Below are 9,377 nucleotides of genomic sequence, written 5' to 3' on the forward strand. Positions count from 1 at the left end.
CACGCACGCACGCACGCGCGCGCTGTGGCTTACAAGCGAAGGACAGACAGCCGCTTTGTTAGCAGTGACGTTAAAGAAACCACCAAAACACACTACACTTTACAGTTAAAACTCCAGCAGATTGGAATAATTTACCTTTTGAAATAAGATCAAATTTTAATATTTGGTACGTTTAAGAATGTCATGTCTTCTCACGTTAAGATGGTCATTGTTATCAATAATGCCATCATTCCCTATGACTACTTTTATATCTATTGTTCATACCCGACTGCAGGTAGTGATCAACTCACATTCTACCATTTATTTACTATTGGCAATTTTGGCCACCTAACAGTTGTAATGTTTTGTTGTATGTATGTTATCGTATTGAGGATTGTATTTCTAATTTAATTTCTATATTCATTTTTTTTTTACTGTCACCCGGTATGTTATGATTGTGATATACGTATGTTGGGGGTACTTTTTCTCTTGAAATGATATATTTCCGTGTTGCTTTGTTTTCCCCTTTTGAAACCGCCCTGCTAATACAGTATACTAATAGTCAAATTACTTCCAGGGGGCGTGCCAATTCTTTTAAAATGACATAATATGGAACTACATGTAATGAAGCACTAAATGTAAATAATGTGTTTGTGTAACTGTGTGTCCATGGATCAACTTTCTGTACAATTTTGTCACAAGACGAACCATGGTCAAATTATTGGGTTTCCTAGGCAACAGTTCAGAAGCACACAAGCTATGTGGCCATAACCTTCTTCTCAAGGCAATGCCGGGTTGGTTGGACTCACTGATCAGATTACACTTTATTAACACACACACACACACACACACACACACACACACATTAATAAAGGCCTAAGAAATTCCCGAAAAAGAATCTGCCCCCTTATGACATCATAAGGGGAAAGGTTACCTCCCCTTTCTCTAATTTGCCCGCCCAGAAAATCTGGCCCATCCCTGAAAGAGAGACAAACAAACAAAGCTTTCAAACAAGCAAAGCATGGCAGTTGGTCAAGGTCACACCCCCACACACATTGGACACAATGAGAGTTTTGATTAATAATCACCAATAATGTGGATACAACATTATATATATATTTTATAGACCTAATAGGTCTGGTATGTTCAGAAAATTACATCACTTTACTGTAATGCAGAGTTGTGTCATATCACGATTTCCAAAATGTAAGACGATACCAAGCCTTATAAAGGGCTTTTCACACGGAGAGTAACCCTTCTGCAGGGTCTACTGCACTCCTCATGTGAAGGACAACGCTCCGCAATTAGACGCCAGGCGATCATGGGTGGTAACCATGGGAATTCTGTGCAGCGACAATCACCCCCCAAAAAAACATGTGAAAAGCCCTTATCAATGTTGATGTACTAATTAATTGCCCAGCCCTACAGACAGTAGAGCAACTTCTACAGAAATGCAAAGCATAAAAGGTATGCAAAAATATTCTCTTGACACGTGTTGCTCCTGCAGACGCTATGTGGCTCTAATGTGTAAAGCCAGAGACACAAACAGCAGATCACACAGCCGAGTGCGGAGGAAGATGGAGGAGATTTAAAGGATGAGGGGAAGGAGGCTGCAGCTCAAAAAGAGCAGGTGGAGGATAAATCTACCAAGACCCACTTTTTACCTGTGATAAAAAGGTTTTACTAGCTTCTACCACCTTCCAGCAGAAACACAGCCACTAACTGTACAGATCCATTAGTCCAGGCGACTCTTCTGCCGTGCCATGCTACACTCTATTCCGTTGGGTGACCTCAAGCGACTTCAACGTGTACGCAAGGCGTTCTGGGAAGGCGGCGCTGCATTTGAAAAAATGGTGTGCGCGACAAAAACCTGGCCGATGCCCATCTTTGTGCAAATGAATCTGTCTAACGCTGGTAGAAGTAGAAGGACATCTTTCAAAGTGACCTTTTTCGTTCAGTAATGAAGACAGATTCAGCAACTGTACGGCCTATTTCTTGCTTAAAATTAGAGCGTTATTCTCGGCCAATATTCGGCATTTCCCGATGTATCCGCGTCGGCATTTGTAATGGCAGATTTTTAAAAAAAATTTCTTCAATATTCATTCATCCGAAAATTTACAACAAATAAATGATTCTGATAAATGAATATTTAAAAAATAAAAACAGACTGTTAACCATGTTATGAGCGTTGGTGTTGCATAGTCTGTCCACCAGAGGGCGCTCTACAACGTCACTGTTGGCAACACTGATTATTTTTGTTCATGTCTTTTTGTTCAAAAGGACTAAGTTTCATAGCTTAAGTTTGTATTTTTATACATTTTATTTATCAGACGTCGCAAAAATGGATCTGTACCATAAGTCCTAACAGGCAGATTCCTATATTCTCCACACATCCTTCACTATTATTATTATTATAATTATAGAATTAATAAGAACAATGTAGTGAGGTGACATTTAACCAAAAGTTAAAACTTGAGGCAAATCAAAGTAACTTTAATTTGCAATCTGTGTATGTTTGATAATTCACTAGTAAAACATTGATTTGTTTCATCTATTATTTATTTATCTATCTTTTAGGACTTATGTGTACTTAAAATACTTATCCCATTGTTCAACTACATGTAACTCTGAAACCCAAGTAAAAAGAGTTATTTAGAGAGAAAGAGTTATTTTTTATTTATGTATTATTTGTTATGTATTCATTAACCCTCTGAGCCCGAGACACTCGCCCACGAGTTTAAAAGCACCTCTGATTCATAGTTTAATAACTTTTGAACCATACAAGCGATTTACTCACTTTCGGTTTCGTTTGAATCCTGACGTTTTCGGCTTTACGGCGGTCTTTTCCGGGTCTTTCTAGCCTCTACAGGGGGTTTTCTATCCAGCCTGGAACTTCAGCCTCTTTGGGCTTTAAATCCATACTGTTATATCCAAGATTGATCCACTTTTTATCCATAATTCATCGCGTTTTGGCTCATTTTCCGCCGCTGGATCGCTACTCCGCGTCTGCCCTGTCTGTCCCGTCTATTGTTTCAGGAAGTACATGCCCATATATGGGAGATAAAGGCACCCCTCTTGTATGGAAGGCCAGAGGGGACAAAAATGCCTATAGACTCTATTGAAGGCCAAATAATGCAATATTTAGACACATATTTGCTTGTATAACATTGCTGTGGGTGTAATATCAATATATATGACATTATTATGTTATTATTGGCTACTACTAAATGTCATGAGAGCAAAACGTCTTGACTTTTTTGGAAAAAATGCATGTATTTTGTCAACTGTATAAGTTATAATGATTATTTCTTCACAGTGTGACTCCCAAGACATATGAGAAGTGTTTTAGAAAGGAAAATGGCTTAGAGAGGTTTTACAATTATGTCTGTGATATCAATACATATCTGGAAGATTCATTTATTTATTTATTTGTCTTTAAGGCCCTACAACCATTTTTAACATGCAAGTGACCTCACTGCAACCCAAATATTCCAATAACCCAGTTTGTCCTAAAAAAAATGATGTTCATATCTTGACTGTAGACAACAGGGTTGATGTTTTACAAGCTTTTATAGAAAATAAATCCAGACGGAAATTAAACTGTAAAAATGGCCTCAGGGCCCAGAGCGTTAAATGACATCTGTCAGACTGTGATGGTCTGCTGTGTCAAATGATGTCATTTATTATCTTATTGTTAATCATACTACCATTTCTTTCTAATTGATTCATTTAGGCTTCCAATACAATTGATTTCCAAGCATTATTCTATTAACTGTAAGACATTTTTGCATGAAAATATTTAAAATGGAGACTACAAACCTTTCCTAATCCCCTTTGCTTTCTAATGTCTTTAACGTAGAGAGCGGTCTGTGATTGGAGGAGTGAATGTGACCCAGTGCTCCATCCAAACTGGGCTCATGTGATTTGCCTGCAGTCAAGCCTTTGAGCCACGCTTATTGTTGAGTTGGATGCATGGCTGTGTTTTCTGACGCTTGAGCTAAGCGTGAGAGCTCAGACAACTGCGAGCAGCAGCCTGCAAGTCAAGGAGCTGACCAGCGAAATACTTTGACGTATACAGTTTTAGAAAGAGATCATAGCAACGTTGGTTTGGAGGTCTGATAACAGTACGTTTCATCTTCGCATATTGCACAGGGAACTAAAAATCCAGATTAGATCTTTTTTTTTTAATTATTATTCTGAGGGAATATTTGTTATTAGGTTGGCTTAAAATAATTGATTCTCCAATTCAAATTGATCTTTTTTGGAGCGACCTGTTGTCAATTAATAAAATCCGGAAGTCAATCTTTTAATAGGCCTTTCACCATGGCTGTATGAGGACATCACATGACGAGACGGGAGTATTGTAACCAAAAATGTCCCTAACTTAATTGATATTGAATCATTACTGTTATCGAATCAGGACCTTGTGATCAGAACCAAATAAAAAAAAAATCTGTGTCAATGCCCAGCCCTAGTTGTCAGCAATAAAATACAAAATTGTTGTGTCAAAAAACGGCCTGGACGTTGGTGGATAACAGGAAAGGGCCCCACGGCGAGCAGACAAATAGCCAGGCCCACACAGTGTGTTTTCATTTGTTTTGACATTTAAATTTGGCACGTTCCACATGCCAGGAAGCCCTCCGACCACACTGGAAAGTTTGTGAATGTGCATCTGTCACCAGCTCTCCCAGCCGCATTTCTATATGGACCACAACATAACGGTGGCGGTCACCTGCCGCTGCCAGCTGACTGGACCTTTTCCAGTTCAAATCTCAACCATCCCATGCACCTGCGGTTGCTGCTATCTTTGTAAGAGCCGTGACATTAGCCAAGCCTGGTCATAAATGTATGTCTACAAATTCTTGGAGTTGGTTGATGATAAATAACCCCCATCTGAAAGAATGCCAGGTCTGATTTTACCCTCACGTTTGAGACACAGGTCCAATGTTCCCTCTGTCAATGCCAGAAAAAGCTCTCGGAGCGACATTTTACCTTGACATCTTGATGTATTTTTTTAACTTATTGGTAGGATAGGCCCTTGAAATGTAGCAAGTCAGAATGGAATTTGAAACTGTAAGTAAATCAACGTAGCAATCTCCTGAGATAAATGTCATGATTACAGCTATGTGGGTTAGAGAATTCAACAGGCAGCTCCATTTATTAAGAAGCTTCCAATATTAGAAATCCTTAGGGCTTATGCGTCCCTATATGAATAGTGTTTCAAACAAAGTTGAGCCAAATTAAAGCGAGTGTGAGTTTGACACCCCTGTTCTGTATAAAAGAAAAAAAAATATATATATATATAATTAGAAATTAGAAATGTGTTAAGAGTCTGAGCTTTGCTTCATTAATTAATTTGGCCAACTTGGAACTGGATCAAAAAACAATTATAAGACGAATCTAATTCACAGCTCCACTGGGAGTTAAAGGGCTGCCCGCTTCCATCGTACATCCATACAGGTGTTTCCACTTGTGACTAATTAGAGCTCTCAGGACAGATTGTGCTTGATTGACACTTCCTGTTGCCTGGACAACCTATGGCGCATACCCACTGCTAGTACGAGCTCTACTCAGCTCGGCCACGGTTCCCCGTCCTCCTCTTTCCATTGCAGATTTATTACCGCTTCATGTGTGAGGCGAGCGTGGCTTGTCGCGATGGAGGGGATACTAAAAAGAAGTACCGGTTAGCTAGCACCAGGGACTTTTTTCATAATGGAAAACCGAAAAAGGTGAGTAGAGTCAAGGCGAGGCGATCAGGTACCAAGTGATGGAAAAACGCCATTACACATAGGCCAGATCAATTATCACTATATTTTTTGAAAAATAATCACCAATAATGTGGACACAATGACTAAGTGGGTAGCTTATAGGTCTGCTATGTTCAAAAAATGATATCACTTTACTTTAATATAGCCTTTAAACTAGGAAAAGACAACAGTTGTGTCATATCAAGATATTACAATATCCAAAATTTAACAGAATACCTAGCCTCATACATCAATAGTGATAGAATATTGATTAATTGCCCGGCCCTAGCTTGTCCGAAACCCATTAGATTGTGCATTTTCAAACCAAAATAGGAAACACATACTTGTACTTGTCTGTTGCGAAGGCTTCAATAGAAGTGAATGAGAGGCAGAGAGTATATCCGGAGCAGTACTGCGACTGTACCTGAACTGTGTCAGATGTAACTGGGCTTCATCATCATAAATTACAGCCAACGTGTTGGAAAGCTCATGGAGCAAATGTTTCCTCCAGCAGGATCTAAAGCCGCTCCAACTGCGACAACTGCCCTGATCATTGCAACCGGTTTTTGGCTTTCATCTCCAACCATCTGTTGAGTTTGGTGCCTGGGCACTTTGGTCGCAGCAGTTAGAGTGTATTTAGAGATTTCACAGCTGGCGTTTCAGTCTGATTGAGTACATGTTCGTGGATTCATTTGTAGACTGGAACAAAGATGGGTGGAAGATATCTACTTATTTTGGAATTTTGCGCTGTAAAGACTTAATTCACTGCAGGTGAGCTTGTACAATTTGTTATTGTCCTGGTCCATTAAGGAGCTCCAGTGACTCTACGTCAAAAGTAGTGCATGGAGACAAGCAGCAGTGAGGAGTTACTGTGGCTGTGTCTCAAACCGCCTACTTGCACACTTCAAACACTTAGTTTTAAGTTTATAGTGTAGATAACGCAAAAAGTCAGTGCACTGAAAGTACCCGGATGACCCCCTAAAAACTGTCAAACAAAAGTCACCGGGTTGACCCCCTAAAAAAGGTCAAAAAGTGTGGATCGACACTCTGCACACTAAGCCTGCGCCATCTTGAAGCAAAGCGAAAAGGGGAGGGACCAGGGACCTTGACCGGCAGCTGATTGGACAAACACGTCACATGGGTCTGGCTGCTCCCGATTTCACAACCGAGCATAATAGCAGCTCATTAAGAATACAATCTCATATTTTACTAGAATAGTTCACCAAAACACGTTCTGAAAACAGTTTAAGAAAAGAAATAAGCCGTACAGTTGCGGAATCTGTTTGTTTTTTTGTTTGTTTTTTAAATCAACAAATGTCAGTTTAATAGATTTTTGTCAGATTTTGAGAGGCAGAACGCTTGTCATTCCTGGTAAGTGTGTTAACATAAGTGTTCCTTTTGGGACATTACTAACCATCAAAATTGGGCACTACGGCAGTAAGTGGTCAGGGTACTGACGGAAGTATGCGGAATGAGACACAGCCTGTGGGTTTTATAAGTCAAAGACCATTACATGGGTTTGGATTTCACAGTGACAAAGGTTATACTCTTATAAATGTTCCAGAATGATTTACATTCTGCTTCTGTTCCAGTGAATATTTTTTTTTCTTCCCTGTAGCAGAAAATAAACTTTGAGGTCATTTTTCTCAGTTTCACTGTTCTCGATGTCTTTGTTGGGTAGAGGCTTTTTTTGTGTGTGCAATGGTAGCAGAAGTTGTTTTTTTTAAGTGCCCAGGGCCATCGACAGCTCAGAAGATTTGTCACCATCCGCAGGTCGCCTTCTCCGCGTCTTACTGCCCAAGTGTAACATTCCAAATCTGCCCTCAGCTTAATTTTAGCTTCTTCACAAGTCAGCTACTTCCAGCCATGTTGATCCAAACCGACTTGTGTTGCTCCTTGAGACCAAATCGGAGCACCCTTTTCAGGCACAGAGAACAACTTGTCTGCATAGGTTTTGCTCCAAAAGCGGTTTTAAAAAAGGTTGATTTAGTATTTTTAAACAAAGTTAGGCAATTTAAAGCTGCTGCAGAGCACTGATGTATATATGCATAGAGAAGCAACAAGTGGAAGGGTTTTAAAAAAAAACAAAAAAAAAACAATTGAGTTTGACTCTGCAGTAACGTCATATCTAGCCTAAGCAATGTACCCACTTCAATTTCCATTACAATGAAGGCATCAGCCCAAAAAAAGACAGTTTAATCCATGTGACAGATACATAATTATCACATTACTGGACCTTTGCTAGAGAGGAGGTGCAGGCGGAGGCCAAACACTGCACCCCAGTAAGACAACATCTCCAAAATCTCCTTGATGAATTAACAGCACAGCGATGAACAGCATTTGGATGGCTCAACCCCTCCACACGCCATGTTGATAGCTTCATTTGAGCGACAGTATCTCAGTTTTCGACTGACTCTCTAGAGAAGCCTCTGACAAGTTGAATTTCAGCCCGTAAAACTCATGTCAGCATTGAAATACAAATAAAATCTAAGCATTAAGTTTCTAAATGTCTGCACAAAAAGATTTTCAGACAACAATTCACCCGTGCCCCCCCCCCATCAATCTTGCAGCTTTGACCCATCCCAAATCCTCACATGAGGGTCCTGCTTAAGGTAAAGGAACCCCTCCAAACAGACAACCCATAGAGAAAGATAAAGTGTGGATCACCCCAACATGCCAGCCGGACACCCACACCACACACACAAAACACACACACACACACACACACACACACACACACACACACACACACACACACACACACACACACACACCACACACACCACACACACACACACACACACACACACACACACACACACACACACACACAGAGCAACAGAAGGAAGCAGCCTCACACCTACCTTGACAGACGAGCAGTGCTGAAGCCCCTCGACAAGGCAGAGCCTGAAGTTAGAAACCAGAGAAAGTCGTTTCTCTTTTTTCTCTTCTCCCCCTCCTCTTTCTGTCTTTCGCTATATCTCTCTCACCTCTACACCCCCCCTCTCACTCTCCCGTGTGTCAGGCTTCAGGGCTGCTATGCTGAGACAGGCATACGGACGGACAGCACTTTGAGAAGTCAGCATTTTATTATTTTGGCTGTGTGAGAGAGAGGTGGGTTGGGGGGGCAGAGAGTCATACAGCTACAGAGAGAGAGGGGGAGAGAAGAATGTTCATCAGTCATTCAATTAAAACGGAGTGCAGTCAGACAGGAAGAGAAGGGTTGACATCTAGTGGTTTGAGTTGAAATGTACCATGGAAATGAGACTTGACTGCTTTTGCTTTATCTCAGAAGGGACTTACCCATATTATTATTATTATCTCTTCTTCACGCCGTTCATAACACCTATCATACAAGATCGAGTAATTTGGTACCCTCCACTTCTACTACCTTTGGACGTAATGCCTTCCGCTTTGCAGCGTACATGACTGGAATACACTACAGAATACCCTGAAACTACATCTCTGATCCCAACTCCACCAGCAAAACCTCCAAAATTACATTGCTGACTCTTGTTCCTGCTGACAATCATGAATCAAATTTATACACACATATTTAAGCTCTTATTCTTCATCTTTTTTCGTTGACTGTCTTTTTAATTCAGTTGCTTGTTCTATGTGTCATGTGTTTGACTATGTAAAGTTGTACAG

At 40.5% G+C, this 9,377-nt stretch overlaps 1 protein-coding gene across 2 annotated transcripts in view; it reads right to left on the reverse strand.

The window, feature by feature from the left end:
- tmod4 (tropomodulin 4 (muscle)) overlaps nucleotides 1-8,713 on the reverse strand; it is a 28,467-nt gene extending 19,754 nt beyond the window's left edge. The window contains exon 1 of one of the 2 annotated variants that reach the window (XM_032517605.1): nucleotides 8,591-8,713. The gene's annotated coding sequence lies outside the window, so the exon portion shown is untranslated. The remainder of the gene's footprint in view (nucleotides 1-8,590) is intronic. The other variant, XM_032517606.1, reaches the window with a different exon arrangement.
- Between the last annotated feature and the right edge of the window lie 664 nt (nucleotides 8,714-9,377).

This window comes from Etheostoma spectabile, chromosome 6, assembly GCF_008692095.1.
Source record: "Etheostoma spectabile isolate EspeVRDwgs_2016 chromosome 6, UIUC_Espe_1.0, whole genome shotgun sequence".
In the NCBI taxonomy this organism is placed as follows: domain Eukaryota; kingdom Metazoa; phylum Chordata; class Actinopteri; order Perciformes; family Percidae; genus Etheostoma; species Etheostoma spectabile.